We start from the raw sequence: 26180 nt of genomic DNA on the forward strand, positions 1-26180 counted from the left end.
GGCTAGTTTTTTGTATTTTTTAGTAGAGACGGGGTTTCACCATGTTCGCCAGGATGGTCTCGATCTCCTGACCTAGTGATCCGCCCGTCTCGGCCTCCCAAAGTGCTGGGATTACAGGCTTGAGCCACCGCACCCGGCCAAGATCATCCTTTTTATATTTAAAGACAGAATAAGAAATTCTTAGATAATAATGAAATAATGACAGCTGTGTATATATATGCCTATATATAGAACTGTAAACTGCAAAACACTAATATGTCATTTTACTGTCTGATGTTTTAATTAAATCATTACCTTTTACATTCAGAATGGCAAAATCCAGTGTTTTACTGAGCACCTGAGTTAAGAGTTTTGTGTTGAATTGCACCTCTCAAAAAGATATGTTCAAGTCCTAATCCCCAGTATCTATGAATATGACTTTATTTGGAAATAGGATCTTTGCAGATGTAATTAAGGTGAAGTCATTTTTGAGTAGTGTAGGCCTTAAGTCCAATATAACTGGTGTTCTTAAATGAACACCAGAGACACATACAATGAGGGAAGACAGCCATGTGAAGACAGAGACAGCAATTAGAGTTATGTTGCCACAGGTAAGAAGTGCCTGGGGCTACCAGAAGCTGGAACAAGCAAGAAGGAGCCTTCCCTAGAAGGGTTCAGAGGAAGCACTGCCTGACTGACATCGTGAGATTGGGTTTCTAGCCTTCAGAACTGTGAGAGAATAAATTTCTTTCGTTGAGGCTATGCAAATTGGTGGTTTGTTATGGTAGCAAACAAATATAGTAGGCATTTAATCAAATTTAGGCTTTGGGATCCAGTTTTCTGATCTATAATAATGTTTATTGTCCACAGAAGTATTAATAATTACTTCTTCCCTTGTACTCTTTTAGCACAGATTTATTATATTTGGGTTCCCCCACTCTCTTAGACTGTGAGCTTTTTAAGGACAAAGTTCATTATCATTTATTATTGTAACTTCAGAACTCATAATAGCGTCTGGCATAGAAAGTAGTAAATAAAATCTTGAATTAGCCAATAAATTATTTTTAAATAAAATTTACAAAGATTTCTGTATACTTCCAGCCAATAATATACTGAAAAAGGGTCTGTTGCTCTCAAACGCACACCATGAATTCTATTTTTATGTTGTTTTTCTATTTATTTAAATATTTTTTGAAAAGAATGAGGCTCAGCATTTTAAGATATTTGTTTCTTTTGTCTATATATCTTCACTTTTGAAGGGCAGAACTCTCTTCCTTTATTTAGAGTTTGTGTTTAGAAGGGAACCGAGGTTCGAGTTATCTACTCTTATGTACACACAGCGTAGACTATTTTTTACTACTTGCAGCTATTACTTATTTCAAATTTTGGTGAATTGAAACAAAACCAAACAATTTTATTTCTTTTTTTTTCCTTTCAACTTTTATTTCAGATTCAGAGGGCACCCATGCAGTTTGTTACAAAAGTATACTGCATGATATTGAGGTTTCGAGAATAAATGATCTGTCACTCAGGTAGTGACCATAGTACCTAATATGTAGTTGCTCAGCCTTGCCCCGTCCCTGTCTCTTCTCTTCAGTAATCCCCAGTGTCTGTTGTTCCCATGTTTATGTTCAAGTGTACCCAATGCCAAACAATCTTTAGTACATCTTTCTAGTTTAGCTTTCCAGAATAAAGTAAAACTTTAAAAAAAGAGAAAAAGAAGAGAAAAATGCCTAAAAATCTTGATGTTGGAAATAGGAACTTACAATAGAAGTGTAACCTCAAGTACAAGTATAGCCACAATGTAGATTTACAATAGCAAAGAATGCCGCATTTTTAAGAGAACAAAAAGACCTTCAAGGTTTAAAAAGAGATAATGCAATGCTAATAATCAATTAGACTAAAAAAGCCTGAAAACCATAATCTAACTTTCTTTGTCCTTGGGCAAATTAATCAGCCATTCATTTATCACTAGAAATTGTTAATAAGAGCAAATGTTCTCTCAGGAGTGTTGTTAGAATTTCTTGAGGTCTATAAAGCATTTTGGAGGCAAAAATGTTGCTATTCTCACACTGATGGATGTGGATCTAGATTCCTGGGTCTATCTTTATCAGTTTGTATGCCACTCATTGGGTGTATTGGTAGGTCCACTATGGTTATATAAAATAGCAGAAATGGGTGATAAACAGCCTTCAAAGAATAGGCTTTGGTTTTAATGGAAGCATTATTATTTACCTATGACACCTTAATTAGCTTTCGAAAAATTTAAAAGGATGAAAATGAAAGGCATTTGAAAACTCTTATAACCCTGCAAAGCATTATGTTCAAGGTTATATTGGGCATCTCTTTATTTTTCTCATTTATTATTTATTGATTCTGGTGGACAATGAGACTTAATTCTATTCAATTCAATTTTTCCATTTTGCATCTCAAAACAGCAGTGTGTGTATTTTTGGAAAGAGATAAAAGTAAAAATTATTCTTTCACCCAAACACTTTACTCTCATTAAAATACAAAGAGTAGCACAACAGTTATGTTTGCCAAGACGACTGAGATCCAGAAAGGGATTTTAACATCTGACAATATCCTTAGTTCATACTTATTATGTGTTCATTTGTAGACATACTTGGATATTTTTCTATCAATGTCAAGTCACATGTAAGTCGTAGTTAGTAGCCATCATTCTACATTACAGGGACTTTTAGATTCCTTTTTATATTTTTAAAATTTTGAATTCGTATTAAAATTAATATTATAATATCCATAAATAGAGAAATCACTTAGAGTCTCAACATCCAAACACAATAGAAAAAAATAGAAATGTGTATAGACAAATATAAAAAGAACATATGTTCTGAAAAAGTTTGTGAAATATTTTCAACAAATATATTTAAATAAGAGCTTAAGTCAGCATTATGGCCTTAGTTATGTATATAATATATTTTGTGAAGCCTGAAAATATAGAAGAAACAGTGCATAAAATATGTTTCTGATTAACTTGTCTACTTGTGGATGTAAGTTTTGTTTTTAGCTGCTGTGGTTTATACTCTTGTGAAATCCTTACCAGAACTATTACCTGTGGTCTTGGTTTCACATTGTTCATCACCATTTATAGATGAACACCTGCCATTCCTATTCTCTTTCTTCTGAAAAATGCATTAATTCACTACAACAATTTACTCATAAAACTATAATCACTAACTGCCTTTCCTTTATTGAACTCTAGAGCTTTGGCTTTATAATTCTCCTTGGCCTATATATGCAGGAAGGGTATTGAAATGGTCTGTATTTATTTCTTCTCTCTGACATAGATGGAAACAGGTAAGCTATACTGATCTCTGGTGTCATTATTTATGATATGCTGAGTTTTAAAATTTGATTTGCTAGGTCATAAAAGAACATTAGGAAGAAAGGAGAAGGAAGTTAAAGAAACAGCAAAATTTTTCCCACATGGATCTCACTATGCTGCCCAGGCTGGTCATGAACTCCTGAGTTCAAACGATTCTCCTGGCTCAGCCGCCTAAAGTGCTGGGATTATAGGCATGAGCTAACATGCCTGGCAGGATAGTTCTCCCTGTTTCTTTTCTGTGCCAATGTACTGATTATGGAAAATGTTTGGGATAGAGTAGGAGGAAAATCAGTTGTCCATATGTGATAAACTCATTTAAATAGAGGGCTTTTTTTCCTATGAAACTTTTATTTGTTGGGTGATATCTGTAAAGATTTTAATAAAGGAATTAATATAAGCAGAAAACACTTCTAGAGCATAACTATTATTCTTGAGCTCTGAAAGAATTTATCCACTTTTCGTATGTGAACAGTTTATCCCCAGAGTATTTTTTCAACGTTCATCACCAAAGGATTAGGCCCAATTATAATTAATTCTGTAATAATGAAATTGATACCCTTTTCAAGTATTTAGACTAGATACTAGATTAGAGTACACTATAAAATATGCTTCTGAATAATTATGACCTAATTAATTATTTTAGACAGCTTTTTAAAGTTTAATTTACTAATTGGACTACCAAAATTGAAAGCAGGAAATAGAGCTGTTCAGCCCACCAGAGGCTTCATTCTGTTTGGCACAAAACCAGATTGAAAGTTGACTTAATTTGGGCTGTTTTGCATGGTTAGGTTTGACAAGTGTGTTTGGGTTTCATAAAATACTCAAAGTTCATTTTTGGCCTGAATTTTTTGCAACTTCAACCCAAATTGATAAGATTGTAATCCAAAGCATGGCAGGAGCTCGGGAAATAATATCTATTGCTGTCACCTTCTTTAAGGCTTGTCGCATGGGTGCGTCTTTGTGGAAATAAAAACGTGGAGGTGATATTGCCAAATAATTACATTCAGCCCTGAAATACGGCAGCACATATATGTTCTACAATGATTACTACTTGATCTGTGTGGTCTTCAACAAGTATCTTCTGAGTCTTTATTTCCAGCCCAGGGCAGTTTGATCCTAGGGGAGGATGCATGCCAGGATAAAGAAGTGGGGAAATTTAAGTGAATCTTTAAAGTTCAGGACCTGTGTCCATGTCCCTATTTCTCTCATCTGCCTTTCTACACCACAGAGCAAAAAAGTGCAGTTGGTATTGATGTTTTGCCTGGAATCCCCTCCACCTCTACATTACAAGGTCTCCTTACAAACTAATTGCCTGGCCTCACTTCCATTCATACCATGTTAGTTATTTGTTTCAAAGTTAATGTAAATCTTTTTGGAAAGCTATGGTTTTTATATCTTAGCATTTGAAGAAATTTTTCTCTAAGGAACTCCAAGTAAAGCATCTTAGATATTAAAAAAGAAAAGCCTCTTGGAACTAAGTGACTCTAGAAAACGGCTGTATTTATATTGATATATTTATATTTATATTGATGGGCTACTTTTAATATTTAAACGGCATTGAAATACACACCTTCAAATTCCAATTCCACAGTTCCCCATGACTATTTTTCTGCTCAATATACAGAGCAGAATTTAAAGTCAACTGTAGAAGTTCAATACCCATAAAGACTATTTTTGCACAATGGACATTTGAAAAAAATGGATAGGTATGAGCTGTATGACTTTGATAAGGGAAAACTACCTTTCATCAAAATCTATGACATTAGGCTCTTCTTGACATTTCAACAAATTAAAAGAAACACTTTTGAAAAAGCATGTCTATTTTGTAAGCTGGGGGAGAATCTCACAGTGGGACAAACTAACTGGCTTGTTGTGGCAGGAAGGTTTTCCCACCATTTTGATCTATGATCCCAAAGCACACTGCGTCAAGGCAATGTATAGTAACACTCATATAATGTGTATTTCCAACCTATCCCTGATAATTTTAAGGTTTTATTCAGGTTTCATAGACATATGAGTGCAGATTCAGTAGCCCATATAAATACATCTTAGGACTCTAAATGGTGATCAAGTTAGAAAATGCAATTAGTTTAAGCTAATGGATTATGCGAGGGAAACCAACCAAACCAAAAGCAACTGGATAATCATCATCATAACAAAGAAGTGAAAATCTGTCTCACCTTTCCACATTCTGTTTTTTAAAGCATCTTTTATGTGCCAGGCATTGTATTAGCTATGTTACCAATATTATTTCATTTATTTCTAATTAGGCATTAATTATTCCTATTTATAAATTGAATATTCGATTAAGTATAATTCACAATATTTACTGCAAGATAATGCCATTTTGCTCATAGCATTTGCTCACTGACTCTGCTCTTTCTCTCCCCAGATGATGACATGGCCTCCATGTCACTGAGTTTTTTGTTTTTTTTTTTTTGAGAACCAAGAAATGTGATACTTAATCAGATTCACAAAGACTGGAAGTTTAAGATTTTCTGAAATCATGCTGTACCTCTGCCATATAAAAGTTCAGTGTTGCAGAAATAATTAAGGTTTATAGGTTTGTTTACATGTCCAGTTCATAGGCGGTTGTGAGCCCCCTCAAGGACTCTGGGGATCAAGGGAAGATACTCTGATATATGCTACTATCCTATGTGGTGTTTACCTTGCTTCTGGTAAAATGTATTCTTTGCTAATTAAATTGGGAGCATAATTTTGCCATGTTTGGGTGAGAGTGTTTGTGAGCATGTGCGCAAATGTGTGGTCACTGCATTTGTGTGGGTGGATGATATGTGGGTATTGTAGACTGTGTGTGCATGTCTTTGTGTGGGTACATGTGTATTTGTGTTTGTATATGATCCTGCATGTAGGTATATATTTGTGTGGTCTTTTCTGTCTGACTCATAATTCAATTCATTTATATCTTTTTCCCATATTGTGAATAATTACTTTGTTCTCTTGTAATTTTTGTCACTCTGTCTAGGGCACTAAATTTCCTCTCCCCTTCTCCCTGTAATTTTTAATCTTTAAAATTTGCTGCTCATTACCAATTAAGCCATAAGATAGTGAAAAGAAGGAAAACTTCAAACCAATTCACACAGTATCTTCTGTGCACATAAGTGCACAAAAAATAATGATAAAATGAGAAATTGTATCATTTTGACTTTCCTATAGACCTCAAAATAGTGGGAGCACATTTTGGTCAGATTTGATTAAGAATTTGAGAAGTCATTATGATGGATTTCAAGACAATATAATAAATACTCAAAATCATCCTCGACTTTTTTTTTTTTCCCTCAAGATATGTTTTGTTTTCCTGTTTGCCATCTTGCCTGCAGTGACTGCTAACTATTGTCACTGGGATAGATTATTTTTCAGTAGAGAGGAAGAAAATGAGAATATCAGCTTTATTTGATATTCAAATGTATGGCCAGATTTGAGATTAAGCAGACAAGAAAGCATCCTCTGATACGCATGGCACCTTTGTGCCTCTCCCCTCCCCTCCTCTTTTTTGGGACAGAGTCTGGCTCCATCGCCCAGGCTGGAGTGCAGTGGCACACTAAAGGCTCACTGCAGCCTATATCCTTCACCTCCTGGACTCGAGCGACCCTCCCACCTCACTAGTATCTGGAACTACAGGTGTGTGTTACAATGCCGGCCATTTTTGTTGTTGTTTGTTTTTACTTTTTGTGAGGACGGGTTTTCACCATGTTACCCAGGCTGATCTCAAACTCCTGGTCTGAAGCGATTCACTCACCTCAGCCTCCCAAAGTGTGGGATTACAGGCACAAGCCACTATGCTGGCCACCCTTGAGTTTCTAATTGGATTGTGGGAAGAATGGTAGAGTGGCAGCATGCAACCCCTAAGAGCCCTAGAAATGAGAATGAAAGGTTTCCTTGTCTTTCTTTCTTTCCTTTTTTTTTGGCCTAAAGAGTGGGGCTAAGGGAATAAAAGAGAAAAACTAAACCAATGCTACAGAGTACTGGAGCAGGAGAGAGAAGAGTAGATGGTGTGTGTGTGTGTGTGTGTGTGTGTGTGCGCGCGCGTGTGTGTGTGTTTGGGGTGCAGAATAGTTAGTTGTTATTAGAAGTGCTGGCATAAATTAGCATAATCTGTTTCATAGACCAAAAAGAAAAATCATACCCCCCACCCCCCCCACACACACTTTTATGGTAGGGTTTACTTTATTCAGGAATATTTTAATATGGTAATATGTAGGTGGTGGGTAAAATCCCTTAGTCTTCTCATTTCACATATTATATTATAAAAACATATAAAAGAGTTTGTTTATAAAATTCATTAGCTAAGGAGTAAGCAAAAGTTTTATCTTCACGTATATAAAAGTGGAAATATTTTAGTAACAAGAAAAATACACTTCGAAATTAGTGGAAAGAGAAACATTTAAAAACTGATTTCTAGTCTTCTACAAATGATTTACCCCATCTCCACTGTGAATTATCCCTCTGAAATATTCATATTCTCAAAATAAATTTCTTTGCTGAAAGTAAACAATAGGTATTAAGTGAAATACTATGTGATAAAGGAAATCATTACATTCTTATTCACACCTTGGGCCAAGCTTTCTTCTTTCTTTCCTTCCTCACTCCCTCTTTCCTTCCTCCTTTAGTCTTTTCTTCCCTGTCTCTCTCATTCCTACATTCCCTGCCTTCTTCACTCCCTTTCTTTGTTCCTCATTTCTTTAAACATTCTCTGAGTGTCGCACTCAGTACTAGCAGAAGGTCTGGTGCTGTTGCATGGCTGAATAGATTCATCCACTGTGCACTAAGCTTTGTGCTCCGAGTGATGGACTGTTCTCCAGAATGGTAGGGATGAGGAGGAGGCTCTTTTTGCTCATATCCAGTAGAGAAGATGGATACTGAAGTAGAGGCATGTCCTAGGTGCTTTGAGAATAGAGAAGAGAGGGAGAAATTAACCTCACCTAGGAGGAGTTAGGTCAGGAAAAGTGAGGTTAGAGTCCTGGGTCAAAACTCTGGTATCTGAAAGTAATGATATTTTTTGGAAGGGTGAGTGGGTTTGCTTTGGTGTTCCCATGGGGGATAGAGGAGGGTAGTGTACCTGTTACTGTATTTGTTTTATTATTTTTCCCTATTGAGTTCAACAACCTTTTTTACTTATTTTCTTTACCCAATTCCCATTTCACAGCCCTAAATTATTTCAGAGAATTTGATGCCATTGAGTTTTGGAAATACTGGTGATGAGGCAGAAATGTACTTATTACCCATTATAATATTATCTTATTTGTAATTCTATAAGGTTCTCCTTCCCCCTCCACCACTTATGTGTATAAATGAACATTATGCTTTGGTTTACAAGCAGACATAGGGACAGACTGCACAGTGGAATATCTTTGAAAGGCAGAGATGCCACGGGCTGGGATCCTGGGAGGAGACAGCAGGAAACAGCAGCTATGTAAGTATTTCCTACATAGTTTTCAGGGGCAGAGCAGTTGGGTTTCAAAAACATTATTATACTTTTGCTACAGGCAACTGTTGTCTGGGTAAACATAATCCCACAAACTCTTCAAGGGCATCGACAGGCAAGTTCTCCAGCTGCCTTCTCCCCTGATAAAATAAACTAGTAATGGTAGAAATAAAGCCATTTTGCAAATGATGCTAACTTAACAAAAGGTCATATTTCAGCACAAGGAAATTCATACTCCATTTCTGATCTAAAGCCTCAAGATGGTCTCACAAACATTAAGGCGAACTGCAAAATATAGCTATCAGTTTTGTGAGGTTAAAGGAGGTGGCATATGTGAAACTGCGAAGTGCTCTGCAAACCCAAATGATATTACTCTCATTTTTAGTAAGTAGAAGTCAACCACAATTAGAAAGATAGAAGTAATCACTCTTGTCTTGGACAAGTCACTTAACTTCTCAGAGTCTTTGTTTCTTTATCTGTAAATGGTTTAATGATACTACCTTACAGAGCTGTCAATATTATAGATAACATGATAGTTGCTAAGCACAGAACTTGGCAGATGGTAGGCATTCGATAAATGGTAGTTATTTTTATTAAGATTATAAAAGACATTTCTAACCATTCACCATTTTAGAAAAATCTCACAGAAGAGATTCTTTTAAATTGTACTAACAAAATAAGTACTTGCAATCCAAGCCATCTCACATTCCATGTGTTCAAAAATATCAGAAAACACCTGTGACTTTATATTTCAAGTTTCAGTCACCATGGGGAATTTTTAAGAATGAAGTTTAAACTTTTAAAGAATAAGAAGTGCATTGGAATGTCTGAAAGAATAAAAGAAGCAGTAGAAGAAAAAAGAATAACAGAGAAAACACAACCCTTTTACGGCAACAGCCCAGGACAAGTGGATGATTTTCAGAATGATAATAAGCACTCACCACCCCATGGCTCAGGGCTGCTCTAACTTCATGCACAGTGGGGAACCTTCTAGGCTTTTCACTATCAAATTGTACATGCAAGTTATTTGTAACAGAACATTGAAAAGTCAATGAAGGCAAACCTGGTAGGCAGCTACTGTCAGAAAACATCTGAATCAATAGGACACTCTCAGAATTGTCTTTCCCAAGCAAAACACAAAACTGTATTAACCAAAAGCATGACAGCACTGTGAAATTTCCTCACTGCAGTAACTTAAAGCTACATAGACCTAGGGAAGCTGGCTTTAGTGCCTCACCCAACAGGTCAGAAAATAACAACAAAATGTCATTATGGATCATGTTATTGAGCAGTACTTGAGGGAAATGATAACTCTGATCAACATGCAAAGTCATAAACTTAAAATCTTTAATCATGTATACAATGCAAGAACATTAAAATAAACTAGCATAGGCTCATACAAGGATTCTCTTTTTTAAAAATATCTTTTTCTTCTCCTACTATTGTTCTATTACTAAGCCTTCTGCAGAATGGTAGATTAAGCAGAAAAAAATAACAAGAATGAAAACATTAAAACATTTGTTTTCCACTGCTAAGAGATAAACTTCAAACACTTTAATTTAACCTTCATGATCTCATTACAGCTTCAACTTTAACCAATTGTCCTATGTGCTTAACTAAATTCTTTACTAATTAAAATGGAAAACCAGCATGGAAGGAAGTCATGTAAGGCCAAGATGGAATGCCCTTTCATTTGCCAAGCTTTTCAGGCACTATTAAGCTATGTCTACCTGCTGGCTTCCAAAGCACTTCTAATCTTCATACTACTATGTTTTAGTTAGTTAAAAATGCCCATCCATTCCAGTATAATATAAATTACTCCAGGGTGGAGACTGTCCCATTCATTTTTGTGGCCCAGAAGTGTGAGGTGACAGAGCAGCAGCCGTGTATCTAGAAGTCCTGTTCTCAAATGCTGACTCTGCCAGTTATTAACTGAGAAAGTCATTTAACCTTTCTGATCCTCTGCTTCCCCATTTGTAAAATGGTGATGACATCTACTTTTCAGTGTAAGGATTAGTGGATTAGAGAATAATGTTTGTGTATCAGAGGATATATACCTATGTGTAACTGAGTGTGTCTCTTGCATTGATAAATGCCAGCTAAAAAATTATTGGTGAGCACATAAGGAAAGCTGTTGAAAATACTAAAAACTATAGATTATTTCCTTCTTATTGACTTAACACTGAAACACCAATTCTTGAACAAGAATATTCCATAACACACCGATTAGAAGTTACATGGTAGTATTAGAAAACTTGATGGCTATAAATTTGCATTCTTATTTAGAATCAATGCTCCCCTCCCTATTATTCTATTTAATTTTAGAGAAGTGGCAGTTTAAAAATACCCCTAGCTTCACGAATCTTCTGAAGAACAGTCAATGTATCAAAACAGATAATCAAATGAAGACAGGCTAATTCCAGCCTGAGTAGTTAAAATGTGGCATATTTATAACTCATAAATCCTAAATTATCTTAAACCCATCTATTTCTTTTGCTGATTGCCTAAACTGAACTAGTTTTCCATGATTAATTTTAGGACTTATGATATAAAAAGAGAGAGGTTCTAAAAATCATGAACTCATTGCATTTTTATATTTACATCTTATCTTTCCGTTAAAGAATTGGTAAAAAGATTCCATTTTGGACAACTACATTATTCAATAAATCATCAGATAAATGGATAAACAAAATGTGATATATATATACAATGGAATATTATTCAGCCTTAAAAAGGAAGAAAATTTTAACATGTGCTATAAGAAGGATAAACCTTGACCATATATGAAGTGAAATAACTTAGTTACAAAAGGAAAAATACTGTATAATTCCATTTATATGAGGTAGTTAGAATAGTCAGGTTCATCAAGACTGAAGGTAAAATAGTGGCTTCCAGGGTCTGTGGGGAGGGGGAATGGAGAGCTATTGTTTGATATGTATGGAATTTCACTTTGGGAAGATGAAAAAATTCTGAAGGTGGATGATGCTGATGATCGAATAACAGTGTGAATGTACTTAATACCACTGAGCTGTATACTTTCCAATGTAAGTTAAAATGGTAAATTTGATGTTATATATATTTTACCACAATTTTAAAAAAGGGCTAAAGATACAGCTCTTGAAAATAAAGGCTTTTTGTTACAGGGACGTAGGTTTTTTTCAGGGACATGGATAACTTTTATGAAAAAAATAAGGGAACAGAGAACTTTTAGTAAAGTTACTGCTATGATAGAACTGGGTAAAAAAGTTGTCACTTTGGTTCAACCAGCATTGAGCACCTTCACTGTGTCAGGTTCTGAGATATGAGGATGCTCTGCCTGCCACACTTGTGGAGCTTACTCTCTTACGCAAAGAGAAATTCATCAGATATTATTTCAGTTTAAGTCCATGAAACAATTTGCATAATGTCTAGGAGTACAGGTTTTAGCATTACACAGACTTTGGTTTGCATCTGGCTCAAAATCTACAAGCTATGCTGTTTTGAACAAGTTGGTTTGCCTTTCAGAATCTGTCTTCTCATTTATGAAATACAGATATGAATATGCACTTCACAGGAATGAAATGACATGGGAAGCATGCAGCAGGGAGTAAGTGTTCAGTTACCAGCATCCACTGTTTCCATAAGCCCTGGGGTCAGAGGGATGGGCTGTCTGGGGCTGTCTGACAGTAGCCTGGTATAACTGGGTACAAAGAACTGGCCTGGCCTTATCAAGCCACTTTCATAATTGTTGATGCCAGCACGCAACAAGTACAGCATTTGTTTGATCACTGTGCATGGAGTTATTACTGAAAACATTTTAGTTATATTTATATTCAGAGTTAAGATAAAAAATTGAAAATTAAAAACTTGATTATTTTCTTGTTTCGGGTGGCCAGGTGTAAGGAATGGTATAGCTAATACAAATAACAATTTCCTTCATATAGAGGTAAATCTTAAAATTTACTTTATGAATGGATGGTTTTACATTTGAGGTATTGAAAAGAATGAAAATTAAAATGTAGGTAAACAATATTATATAATCACGTATTTTACACTCACTTTTACATTTTAGAAAAAATGAAAGCAGTTCTCTCTAGCCTGTTACATTTTGATATGGTTTGGTTGTGTCCCCACCCAAATCTCATTTTGAATTGTAGCTCCCATAATTCCCACCTGTTGTGGGAGAGACCCAATGGGAGCTCACTGAATTATGGGGGCAGGCCTTTCCTGTGCTGTTCTCGTGATAGTGAATAAGTCTCATGAGATCTGATGGTTTTATAAAAAGGAGTTCCTCTGCACATGCTCCCTTGCCTGCCGCCACATAAGACATGCCTTTGCCCCCCATTCACCTTCTGGCATGATTGTGAGGCCTCCCCAGGTATGTGGAACTGTGAGTCAGTTAAACCTCTTTCCTTTATAAATTACCCAGTGTTGCGTATATCTTTATTAGCAGTGTGAGAACAGACATACACACCTCATTAACAAAGATTCTATAATAAGCTTTGCAAGACCCATTGGGAAAATGTGTATGTATTAAAAATAAAGAAACTATAGGCTTCTAAGTATAGTATTGAAGAAAATGTACCACTTCAAGAGCAGTGCAGGGGATGCTGCATTTAAGGCTGAAGTCCCACCTATCTCAGTTCCTGTATCCAAATATCTTCACTCATACTATCTATACATTTATCACTCCAGGACCCCACACTGTCAAAAATTCCTTAAGTTATATGTTTATTTAAATTAACAATTGTGGGGTGGGGGTGGGAAGCAGAGGGGAGATGCAGGATGCAGGGCTGGTGTGAACACTTTGGCCCAGTTACTTTTTCCTTAGACATTTCCCCATACCAGCTGTACTGAGTCATTTTGATCAAGAGACAAGTTGGGTTAGAAAATTGGAAGCCAAAACCACTTTAAAGAAAAGGCAGCTAGAGAATATCAGATGGGAAGCAGAATTACCTCAGGAAGAAAACAAAGGTGAGAAAGAGAAAGAAGCCTGTGTGAAAAGCCAGCTTTAGTTATTTTTCACATTTTGGGCAGGGTCACCTGAGTATCAGGAAAAATGGAGAAACTTGTTTTTCCTTGTGTCCCTCTCACTCACACGGTCGCCGTAACCAATGCTAAAAATATTGTCATTTGGCATAAGCTGTGGGTTTTGACAGGTTTGTTTGTGTGGCCACTCTGGATAAATAGCCATCTTATAAAATGGAAAGAAAACATCTTAAAAGGAATTTTGTTATATGACTCATTCATAAGTTGGGGACTGCCTGTATTGCTTCCATTCTTTTAGCTGTCTCAATGACAAATCTGGCTTTGCCTTTCAAAAAAACACACTAATAATTGTTCAATTCTTAAAATGGGAACAATGGATATATCCATAAGTATACAATTATTCAAACCCATTTTTTTTCTGGAATTATGTTACTAGGAATAATGCAAATAATTATTTTGTTGCATTTTGTAATAAAATGGTATTTATTATAAAGATTGTGACATATGTAATGCTCATGAGCTTGTCTAACCTGCCTTATTTTGTTGTTGTTGTTGTTATTTTGTTTTGTTTCAGGTTTTTAGCAGCCTGAAGCCATAATTTTTGGTTTCTGTGTCTAATGGTAAGCCAAAAGGAAGGATGAGGAAGGCGCTACCAGGAACAGAAACTGAGAACCCATAACTGTACTCTCTCCCTTGGACATCCCTGCATGGTGAGTCTAAGACATAGAGGGTATTAAGAAAACCTCGTCTAAAATTAGAAAAAAATCTTTCAAAGTACAAAAGAGAAAGAACATCTAAGACTAACCTTCATAGCTCAAATAGTATATGCCTGATAAAAATATATAATGTCCTAGGAGATGTTATAGCAAATTGTGCCAATGCCACATGCAAATATAAAACGGATAAGCAAAAATGCTGAGCAACTTGCAAAACTATTGCTAAGAATTATTTCTTACAATATATTTCAGACTATTGAAAAATCATATAATATCACTTTGGGGGGTCATATGAGTTAGAAACCAATGTATTTTGAGCATTTGTTTAGAGGCATTCTCCTTAGTCTGAAACATTTTGTACAAATTCATAAACATAGGCTTTGCCAGGATCCCTTTGAAAATGGAAAACAAAAACAATCACAGGATTAAGCAATTCATATTAACCATAAGAACAGGGGACATAAATTGCTCAAATGTACAATGGAGCATATGCTGAACCAGATTTTTCATCTTTCAGAACAGAAAAGAACTAACATTGTTAGTATTTGTAATGATTCAATTCCAAGGAAAGGAGGAAAATGCTAAGATATTTATTATGAATTATTTTCTGCTGAAACAGGAATACTTATTATTAAGACTGGGATATACTCATCTTTAGAGGCATAACAAGATTTTACATGGAAAGAAGAAGTGGTGTTAGGACTGATAGCCCATGTCAGTATTGTAAAGGGATTTTTATGGTGTCAGCAAAAGAGTGACTCAAACAGCAAAGCCACTTAAAATGGTGAATATGAAAATTTTCATCTGAAGATAATTAATTGAGGTTTTAAAATGAGGAGAAACAGTATTCTGTATCATGAGGGAAAAATGCAGCAAAATAAGCATCTTTGTCAACTGAGATTTCTTTGGTAAAAGAATAATGCTGCGATTTCAATTTCAGACGTCACATACAAAATTTTACTATTTTTTAAAATAAGAGTTGCCAAGTAATGGCATCCTACTAACCTTAACTTTAAAATGGTGCATGTAATAACAATGTGTGGGATGCAATTTATTTCTGGACATCTACTCAGCCTACAGTTTGGTTAGGTCTATTTTCTCTGGAGAAAATGGGTCCCTTTGTTATTCCAAAGAAAATAATTTCATGGTAAGATAGAAAGCATTTTTGCTACCCTTCACACCATGATGCACACTGATTCAGCCTACTTCTAGGGCTATGAAGACTCTCAAGCCTTACTCTTGACCTTTCTGAAAGGGAGTCATGCTATTGAGATTGTCTAATTTCTGTATTTGTTTAAGAAGGAAGAGGCCTTCAAGGAGAGGGTTCATGGTGGACTCCTCCCAAAGCAAGCCTGCATCCTACTCTATCAAATCCATATTTCATCTTGTGTTCAAGATTTCCAACCAGACTTTTCTCCTTTTCTTTCTTCCTTCACACTTTCCCTTACTCTTTATTCCATCTAGACTTCTATATACAGTTATGAATCACTCAACGACAGGGGTACATCCTGAGAAATGTATCATTAGGCAGTCTTGTTGTTGTTGAACACCATAGTGTGTACTTATACTAACCTAGATGGTACAGTCTACCTCACACCTAGGCTGTATGGTTTAGCCTGTTGTTCCTGGGCTACAAACCTGTACACGTCACTGTACTGAATACTGTAGGCAACTGTAACACAGTAGTATCTGTGTATTTAAACAGAAAAGGTACAGTAAAAATCTGATGTTATAATCGTAAGGGTCACTGCTGTATATGCAGTCCATCACTGACTGAAATGTTGTTAGGTGGTACACGACTATGTTTTACAATTTAAAAGATGTTAATTTATAATAAATAAATTTGAAATAAAAGAATGCCCCTTTGATATTACTAAGATGTTTTAAATAACAAATATAACAACATTAATTTTTACTTATGTTACTATATTAATTTCTGTAATAAGCAGTTAATAAATATGTCATTACTCTTATATGAAACCTATAAAATAGGATTCATTTTCATTTTTATAGAAGAGGACATTGAGGCAGCTTATTTTGTCTTCCTGCAGACACACAGGTAATAAATGGCAGAAACAGCACTTGAATACAGTTTTTTATTCAGTGCAAACATTCTTAATTACAAAGGAGAATAATGCAACCCAAGGCAATACCCTGGTATAGACAAGTAAATAAATCATAATGTTATAGCAGATCAAAACTAATAATTCATATAGCTAAATCATTTGGTTTCAAGTCTTATTAACTTTGAACTTTACATGATTTTTTTTTTAAAACGAAAAATGCTGGTTAAATAATTTTCACTTTATCTCTTTTAACTAGACAACTTATATATCAGAGTGATGAAAGGTAGTGTTTTTCAGAATAAAATAAAGACTAATATCAATGAGAGCTTCCAAATAAAAAATTAATAAGAAGTTTTAGAAACAATGGACTGAATTCTATCAACTAATTATAATAGCTAACTTGAATACAGTAACTACTATCAACAAGACACTGTTATATAAACAAAGACATTGCCTATATTTGACTCATTTGAATATCACAATTACTCAGTGGAGAAATCAAAACACACAGAGGTCTAAAAAATTGTCCTATATCCCATAGTTACTCAGTGGTGGAGTTGGCATTTGAATATAGAGAATTTCCAAAGCCAGTACTATGCTATAATAAGATTATAAAAGCCTCCTTTGTTAGTGTATCAAAAAATACTATAAATCGTCAAACATGGTTTAGCTTTATCACGAATAATGATGATCGTGGGAAACCCATTTTAGTCAATATCCAAGGAAAGTGACAAAACACTGAATCATTTGACAAATAAAAACATAATTTAATCTGATTGTGGTTAATCAGATGAGTAGCTTGAAAATGAAATCGATGACTTATAGTCAATATAACTTTTATTCTCTTTATGAAGCAAACTTTCTTATATTTGTAATTATTCCAAATATAAACTACTTGATGACAGGGACTATGCTTTATTTATTCCTATATCTAAAACACCTGGAACTATGTATATGTGGGTAATCAATAGCAGCCTGTTGAATAAAGAATGAAGGATAAATAAAGGAATGAATTTCCAAAGTGGTACCAAAGTTTTTAAAGAAAATAAGTCCCGATAATGTAGTATATATAAAAACCTAATTATATATGGTGAATATCCACTGTATTGTTATTTACAAACAAAATAAATACTGTTTTTCTCCTTTAGGTGAATTTTTATACTTATGGCTATAATTCATTTTGATTTTGGTTCTACTTTTCCTATCAAAAGATTGCTGTCTTTAATAATTAAATTCTCCTACCATGGGTTATTTTTAGCATCTGAAGGACAAATATGCATGATTCAATCTCTTATTTATTGATGATAAGTAGTAAAGTAAAGTAACGTGTGCACATTAAGTATTTTGCATAGACATTCATATAGGAAGGTGAAATATGCCTTACTTTCACTGGTTGTCCCTGTTTAGTTGAGTCCTAACTTGAAAAGGAGAAATCAGAGAGACCGGAGTTTATGGCAACTCTGTTGCATACTAAGTAAGCTAACTTTATGAACCTTTGAATCCGCATTTTCATCATCTGTAAAACCGTTAAAACATCAGAAGGGTTCTTTGAATAATAAAATGAAATTTAGTTCAATGCCTACTAAACACCTGACACAAAACGAAAGCCCAGTAAATGCTTCCTTTCCTTTCCCAACTCCCTTCCTTCCATATATGAGCTCTCTTAGGCTTACGTGTGGGAACACGGATCAGGATTAAAGATAAATTATACATTCAAGAAAAAGGGAATTTTTTTTCTGTATGATCATTATTGCCTAAAGCAAAAATCAACCAACAACTTTGGTTTTTTCAGAAACATGCCTTTATAAAATGACACATGGTACTCCAAAAACAAGGCAAATGTTCACAAAAAGAACTTCTTTTCATAATAATAATCTAAGTTTTTATGTAATAATACTTATTGTTTATTTAAAAATAAGTGTTTATTATATATATAAATTTTAATTATTTTTAATTAAAAATCAATATATTTTATTAGTGATATCGAATGTTTAATAATTTTGTCAATATTATAAAATAATTTTAATTAAAATTAATATGCATTATTTTATACATAAGAATTTATATAATATATAAGAATTTTAACTTAAATACCACTGTAAAGATCTTCATATATTTAATCTGATCCCAGAGAATCTTAGAAGTATGTTGGGCAGACATTTTTCATTACCCAGATGAGAAAATAGAGACTCATTGAGATAACTGTTTAAGTGTTGCTGATGGCAGATTGCATGCATGTATTATTATTACACATTATTATTATCTAGTAGTTTTTTAACTGTGTAATCTTGAATGTCCTCACCTTCTCCTGTGGATTCTCTGCTCATGAAAACTTAATGTGCATATGCTATTTTTCTTTACTCCTTATCATTAATAAATATTAGATGGAGTTGGATTAAGTCAAGACTCAGATTACCTCTCTCTATATATAGTAGAGATGTATATAAATATAAATAAATAAATGCCTATATAAATGAGCTCTCTTTATACATACATAGTGGAGATACATATATATATTTATTTATTTATAAAGGTTATACAGTGGAGATATATAACCTTTATAAATATCGTTCTAATAAACTATATCAAAATACAATTTTAGACTACTAGAGATTAGACAAACAATAATTTACATAAATTTTCGCTAGTGTTTTGGTTGAAAAAAGATTAAATTTGGAGAAGAGGTTTTTTTAACAGTTCTGACACACACATTTTTAAATAGCGGCACTTTCAGTTAATATGGTAGACAGAAAAAAATGGTGGGCGGTTAATTAGCACAGATTTTTTTTCAGTTCTATCACTAGATATAAGAGCTTAGGCAAATGGCTTGACCTCTCAGCGCATATATGAATGAGAATATTAGAGGAGGTAACCTCTATAAAATGAAAATATTAGAATAGGTGACCTCTACATTTTCTCCTAGCTTTATGCCACTATTACACACACTCACAGGCTTATTTTTTTTTATTGCAGGACTTTATTACTTCTAATAGGGAAATATTGACTAAGTAAAACTTGTCAGGAGCATTTGTAGGTAACATTTGGGGTATTTGCAAATAATATTTATTCTCTAATGAGTCACAAGGTGTTTTATTGGTTAAAATCTGCTTTCCATTAGAATCACTCTTACTGAAAACTTCTTGCTGTATTTGGTTTTTCAGGAAAGCAGGGTTGTTAGTAATCGTCACACTTTGAGTGAGTGTCTCAACTCCCAGTTGTATTAAAGAGGCTTAGGAAATCTAGGATAATATGAATAGTTTCTAAAAGGATGTCTGAGCATCTGAATGAGTTTTTAAACACACCCTCTTTATTATTAGCATCCAGTATGATCAGAGTTTATAAGGAGCAGACTATGACGTTCTTGAAAGTACTAATGAGCTTCAGCAATCAAAAGAAAGATGACTATAGTTGACACTTGAACAACACGGGTTTGAACTACGCAGGTCCACTTATCCACAGGTTTTCTTCTGCCTCTGCCACTGCTGAGACAGTAAAACCAACCCCTCCTCTTCCTTCTCCTCAGCCTAGTTAATGTGAAGAGGAGGATGGAGACCTTTATGATGATCTACTTCCGCTTGATGAATAGTAAATACATTTTCTCTTCCTTACGATTTTCTTAGTAACATTTTCTTCACTTTTCCTACTTTATTGTTAGGAATAGACTATATAATACACATAATATGAAAAATATGAGTTAATCAACTATTTATGTTATTGATAACATCCAGTCAACAGTACACTATTAGTAGTTACGTTTTGGGCGAGTTAAAAGTTAGGCGTGGAATTTTAGGACTGCGTGGGAGTTGGTGTTCAAGTGTCAACTGTGTTTTAGCATACATTTTCCAATGGTCTTTTATGCTTATATTCTTATAAGAATGCATCTTATATTTTTATCTTTTATCTTATATTTCTTTCTTAAGCACAAAAACCTTTTGTGAGCAATAAATGCAATGTGCTGTAAATGTCTTCAGTAATATTATAGTAATATTTTAATCAATTATCAACTTGTTCTTAACCTATGAATTTAAAAGCAAAATTGTAAGAGGTTTGTAGAGCTTTCCTGTGCTAAAAAGCTTTCATTTATAAAGTGTTGATTCAAATACAATTCATAAAACTCATTCATGGGCTAGCAACACATGCACAGTCTATAGATAAAATGTCACTATATTATCTATTATATTCATCTGATATCATGTTTTATTCCATTTATTGTCTAACACTAACTCATGAGCTCTTTAGTGGCTAAGACATATTAAGAACTCTCATGTTTTGATAATGTCATTTAAGTCAGAGTATTCCTCTTCACAATATCTGATAAAATTTTTAAAAATTTTATACTTTTTATTACATGGGCTTGAATTGAGTCTTTTTCCTTTGCATGTAATTTGTGAGTGATTTAGCATATAATTATTAAATAATAGGCAATTAAAATATGAGATGAAAACTGCTCCAAACCACATAAAAATGCATAAAAAGAGGCATAATTTCTTCTTTGGAAACACGTATGTTATTTTTTCTAAGATTACTCCAAATGAACAGGAGATCTCATTACTTGAATGAGATCTCTCCTAGGTATGCTAGGCTAAATCCTATTTCAATACAATTATGAAAATTACAGTTCCAGTCAAATAACTTATATAGGTCACACCTGAACAATAGACCAAATAACTTATACATAAGTCAGAGCAGAAAATGAGTCATTGATGGCTTTTCACATGAAATTATACTCAGAGGGCTGAGAAATTGTGAGGGAACGAAGTAGATATCACTTGTTTCTTGTACAAAGAACTTAAAACAAATATGTCTGGTCTTCTCAGTTTAAAATAATTCAACCATTTTTCAATGAGTATTGCATAGAATCAAAATTATGTTTCAAACAGAATTATATATATAAAAACAAAACTTTAAGACAGTCTAATATTTTAGGTGTTTAAAAATGTTTGTTTTGGCTGAATGATTTCATTGTCTATGTTGGGTATTAAGATGATAAAAAAAATTCTATGTTAAAAAGAATTTTCTCACTTATTTCATATCTTGTAACTCACTCAGATTTTCAGAATTTCAAAAATTGTTATATATGACAGAAAAATCTGATTCTTAAATTATCCTTGTGCCCAGAACTAGGTAAACATGCTCACAACCTGCTCTGAAAACTCAAAATAGACTTTCATACATTTAGAGTTAATTTTTTAAATCAAAGAGCAGTTTTTAAAAGTGTAAAAATTTTGAATTATAAATTTTATAGATTTCTGATTTAAAATATATAGCCATTCATAACTATAACAAAAAGTAAGTGGCAGAGTGCTTTGTGTGAAGTTGTAACATACATAATCTTCAGACAAACAGGTAAAAGAAACAGGTGTTCTCTCTGCCTCTCTCATATCTCAAAAATAAATAAAATATATTTCAGAAAAACTTCATTTATATCATCGTGATGATGATTAATTATATCCAACCATTCAAAGTTAAGATGTAATTTATGCATCAAAGTTCTTTGGGGGCTAAAAAATTTTATTATGTAAGAATAATTTGTATACATCCTATAAAAATTATTTAGAAATTTTCACTTTTTATATATCAAACTTATATTTTTTTCATTGAACTTGACTCTAGTTTGATATGTATTAAGATACACATTTTTCATTTTGTTAATTTATTATACTGTTTTACTCTAATATTTGTTTGAAACTTTTGAAACACTGAATTTGAAACTGCATTTCAAACTCAATGGTATTAAATGTGATACAACATGGGTCATAAACATGGGTTTTGCTTTTCTGTCTTTATGTTATTGTTCTTCATATTCACATATTCAAAATTTATAATTGCCTGCATCTTGAAATTTTTATTTTGTCACCAATTTTACCATGAGGATTGACATCAACATGTACTTAACTTTGCTTAGTGAAAACGTATTTAGGGAAACTATTATTATCATCAAACAATAGCAAGGAAATACATTTCTAGGAAATACATTTTTAGTTAAGTTGTGAGATTAGAAACAAATGTACTAATGATAATATCGTGTAGATTTTAAGCCTGAAGATAGCTGCCATTTTTTAATAATTCCAATTTAGTGATTATAAATAAACCAAGCACATCAATAGTATTTAACATTTTGTTCAAAATAAGTAAAAATTTTTTATCACATATGGAGAAAATGAGGTACTTTGATTACATCTAGCTTATTACTGTTTTCTTCTTTAGAATTTAAGATGATACTATGCTAGTCAAAAGATATGATGGAGTCATCATAAACATTTTCTGCTCCATAAATGTGTCATAAAGATTACTCTGCCCTCTTATCTAAGCAGATGATAGGACAAATGATTTTCAGTTTACTCCAGTAAATTGAAAGAGATGGCTCAACTTGCTTACTCTGCTAATTTATTATCTTAGAAAATGGAAAAGTTAGTGTTTCTATAAAAGACATTTGTAAGCTCTAATTTTACAGATTTATTATCATCATTGTGTCATTAAAGTACTTACTGTTCTATTAGGAATTCTGGAGTATGTTTTTCTTTGTTTTCTTTCTTTCAGAATTATTTTGTTTTTCTAAAAGGAAAACAATATATACAGTGGTTACTTGACTACACATAGTTCAGAATCATTTCAGATTGTTATAAATACGTTAATTTTATTATTTAATATTTCTACTTAAAATTTTACTACATATTCCAATAAAAATAATGTCATATATCCATATTTAGTATATGTAGTATAATATAGATAGTTTAGATTTTAAAGCTGTTTGATGAGCTAGAGATCAAGAGTCTGTGGATAGTTTATATACTGATTTTGTGAAAAGTCAATTATGCTTTCTATAGTGTTTTAATTTGAAATTAGAATAACACTAATCTAGGCAGACATTATTAGAGAATATTACATTCATTAAGAAATAAATCACATGATTCTTAATTAAATTTCTGGTGCTGTCTCAAGTACCAATATGATTATTATAAATCAAGCTTCTACAGCCCCATGTTACTTTTAAATTTTATATTTTTCACTGATGTTAGAAACACTTCAACATGTTACACATATTTGCCTATTTTCAGAAGCTAATCAATGCCTTGATATAACCTACTAACTATTCTAGTACATAGGATAAACATACATGTATTTAAATATACATGTTTATATACATGTTAATAGATATGTGTGTACACAAACACACATAAATATGTATATATTAAAAGCCCATCAGGAATTAGGAGAAAAATAATTGCACATCATTGCATAAAAAAGATCAACTTCCAGTTTAAAAGAGTAAAAAAATTAAATCCTTCTCAAGAGGCAACATTGCTTTAATGTAATAAAGATATCAGGAATTTCTGATTTGGTTTGACATGTTAACAACTCATAAATGAAAATTTCCATCGTGCTAGAGACAAGTACCTTTTTATATAAGTTCTCATTATTTTCAGTCTTCAAAAAATTTAGGTATCATGAAAATGAGGAAAGAATAAAATAGGTCTTATAATGGGTATGTTACTCTGTTTTTAAGAGTTCTCATGGCATCTATTTTCAACAGAATTACAAAAATATTTTAACGTCAGCAGCTCTAGCTACTGGGTCACATAGGTAACTCAGCATAAAATATCTAAAGTGACAGCTGTATTTCCAAAGCCGCATTTACTGCATCTGTTCAACAGTTAAACCTCCAAGATATGCTTTTCCTTTATTCCTGCTTGAAACTCAACTGTTTCCTGTAAAATCCATTAGGAAGAGCAATGTTAAAATGCACTTAGGTTTGCCTGACTGCCTCTAAAACCATGACTTAGAGCCACAATCAATTTTAGATATGCTTTGTATAGTTTAAGTATACTGACACTTCTTTTTTGTTAAAACAAAAAGTACAGCAAGATTCTGTGGACATACACATGAAGGTAAGAGTGACACAGAGCTCTTTACAAGAAATATGGGACAAAAACCTGCTAAAGAAGACAAAGACATCCTATTAAAAAATAAGAGAAGAGTTGACACTATATACATTGTGCATTATTACTTACCAAGGGCCAGGCTTCCCAAAGGGAAGGATTAAACAGTGTTTGTGACTTATGAGCCATCTGCAGGGATTTGATTTCACTTTGGTTTTGCATGCATATCTATCACAAGGATGAATGGGCAAACTTGTTCTACTGTAGGGGACAAACAACTATTTTATTCTTAATCTATGCTCTGCATATGGATGTGCACAGCATTTTTCTGGTAGGTAATTTCTGTCTCTTGCATGTATAAATGCCTTGTCTTTATTTTAGAGGAAAAAGTGAACATAGCACAGGATTATTTTGCACCTTCCATCGTCTATCTGACTTTTCAGTAACGTAATTAGTATTAACTGACTCAGATAATTTTCTCGTATCAAGGCTTGATACTTTTATGTTTTTGTACAATACTTTTAAAAGAAAATTAATCTGTTTAGGCAGGGTTGTGTGTTTTTCACAAAATATTATATACATTCATAGTTGATAAAGCTGATGACTTTTTAGTGTTTTTTTTTTTAAATCCAATTTTAGAATCGGGCTTGATATGGAGAAAAGAATATCTGAGATTTAGGGATTATTATTGCTTTGACAGTGGCTAAAAAGCAAACTGCTCATACCGTGCAGACCTAACCATAATCTATTTACAGAATTAAGCAAAACACTGCGTGCTTTAGGCATTAGAAATATATAAATAATTTTTGTGGCATTTTTGGGGAGGAAGACAACTATTTATATTCATTTTAATGTTGGACATTTAAAAATGCATAGTTGTATGTTTTTTAAAAGAGAATTTACTTTCAAGAATGACAAATAACTCATATTTACATTCAGGTTTTGTTTTTAAATATATCAAGCATTTCTTTTGAGGAGAATATTGATTTTAGTTGAGGCTTCAGTAGCATAGCGCTGAGCTAAATATTTATTTAGGATTGGTTTTAAAGAGGGCACTGTGAATCCTTGTTCCATGGCTACTTATAAACACTATCCCTTTAACCCATGATGCACTAGAATGGCAGCAGAATCCTGATCCTAAGGTTTAAATTTCAAAACTGTAAAATATTAATAAACTCAGAGTTTTCTGTCTTGGACCCTCTCCCATTAAAATGCCAAAGTTGTGGTTAGAAAATAGTTACAAGGTTGATGTGCACAGATATCCTTAACACAGATATCACTAATCCTAAGGGATTTTGTTACATATCTTTTGGCTTAAATTCTTATTATTGGAATAGCAGTCAGCAAGCAGGGATTATTTTTAAAAGGACACACTCCGGATCATTACTGTGAATGTCAGCATTTCAACACAAAAGTAAAGCACTGTATGGCAACTAAATTCACTGCATGATTCTAGATTAGATCCTAGACCAGTGGGAAATAAAACAATTAGCCGTTAAGAACATTATTAGGACAGTAGATGAAATTTTAATGTAAATTGTGATTTAGATAATGGTACTATATTGAAGATAAATTGCCTCTATTGGACAACTATATATATATTTTTTTCATATATTCATAGAGAGAGAGAAGACAGAGAAAAAATGGTATATGACAAAAGGTAAATAATAACTAAGTCAAGGTAGAGGGCATGTGAGAAACTGTACTATACCTGCAGCTTTTTGTGAGTATTTAAAATTATAGAGAAATAAACATTACCAAAAAAAGACCATACAA

At 33.3% G+C, this 26180-nt stretch overlaps 1 protein-coding gene across 4 annotated transcripts in view; it reads right to left on the reverse strand.

Annotated features, from left to right (window-relative positions):
• Window positions 1–26180, reverse strand: part of LOC105473309 (synaptotagmin 1) — a 593369-nt gene that overhangs the window by 392804 nt on the left and 174385 nt on the right. For 2 of the 4 annotated variants that reach the window (XM_011727060.2, XM_011727058.2), the window contains exon 3: window positions 23014–23079. The exons of the other annotated variants lie outside the window; for them this stretch is intronic. The gene's annotated coding sequence lies outside the window, so the exon portion shown is untranslated. The remainder of the gene's footprint in view (window positions 1–23013; window positions 23080–26180) is intronic. 4 annotated transcript variants of the gene reach the window in all.

This window comes from Macaca nemestrina, chromosome 10 (genome assembly GCF_043159975.1).
Source record: "Macaca nemestrina isolate mMacNem1 chromosome 10, mMacNem.hap1, whole genome shotgun sequence".
Taxonomy (NCBI): Eukaryota; Metazoa; Chordata; class Mammalia; order Primates; family Cercopithecidae; genus Macaca; species Macaca nemestrina.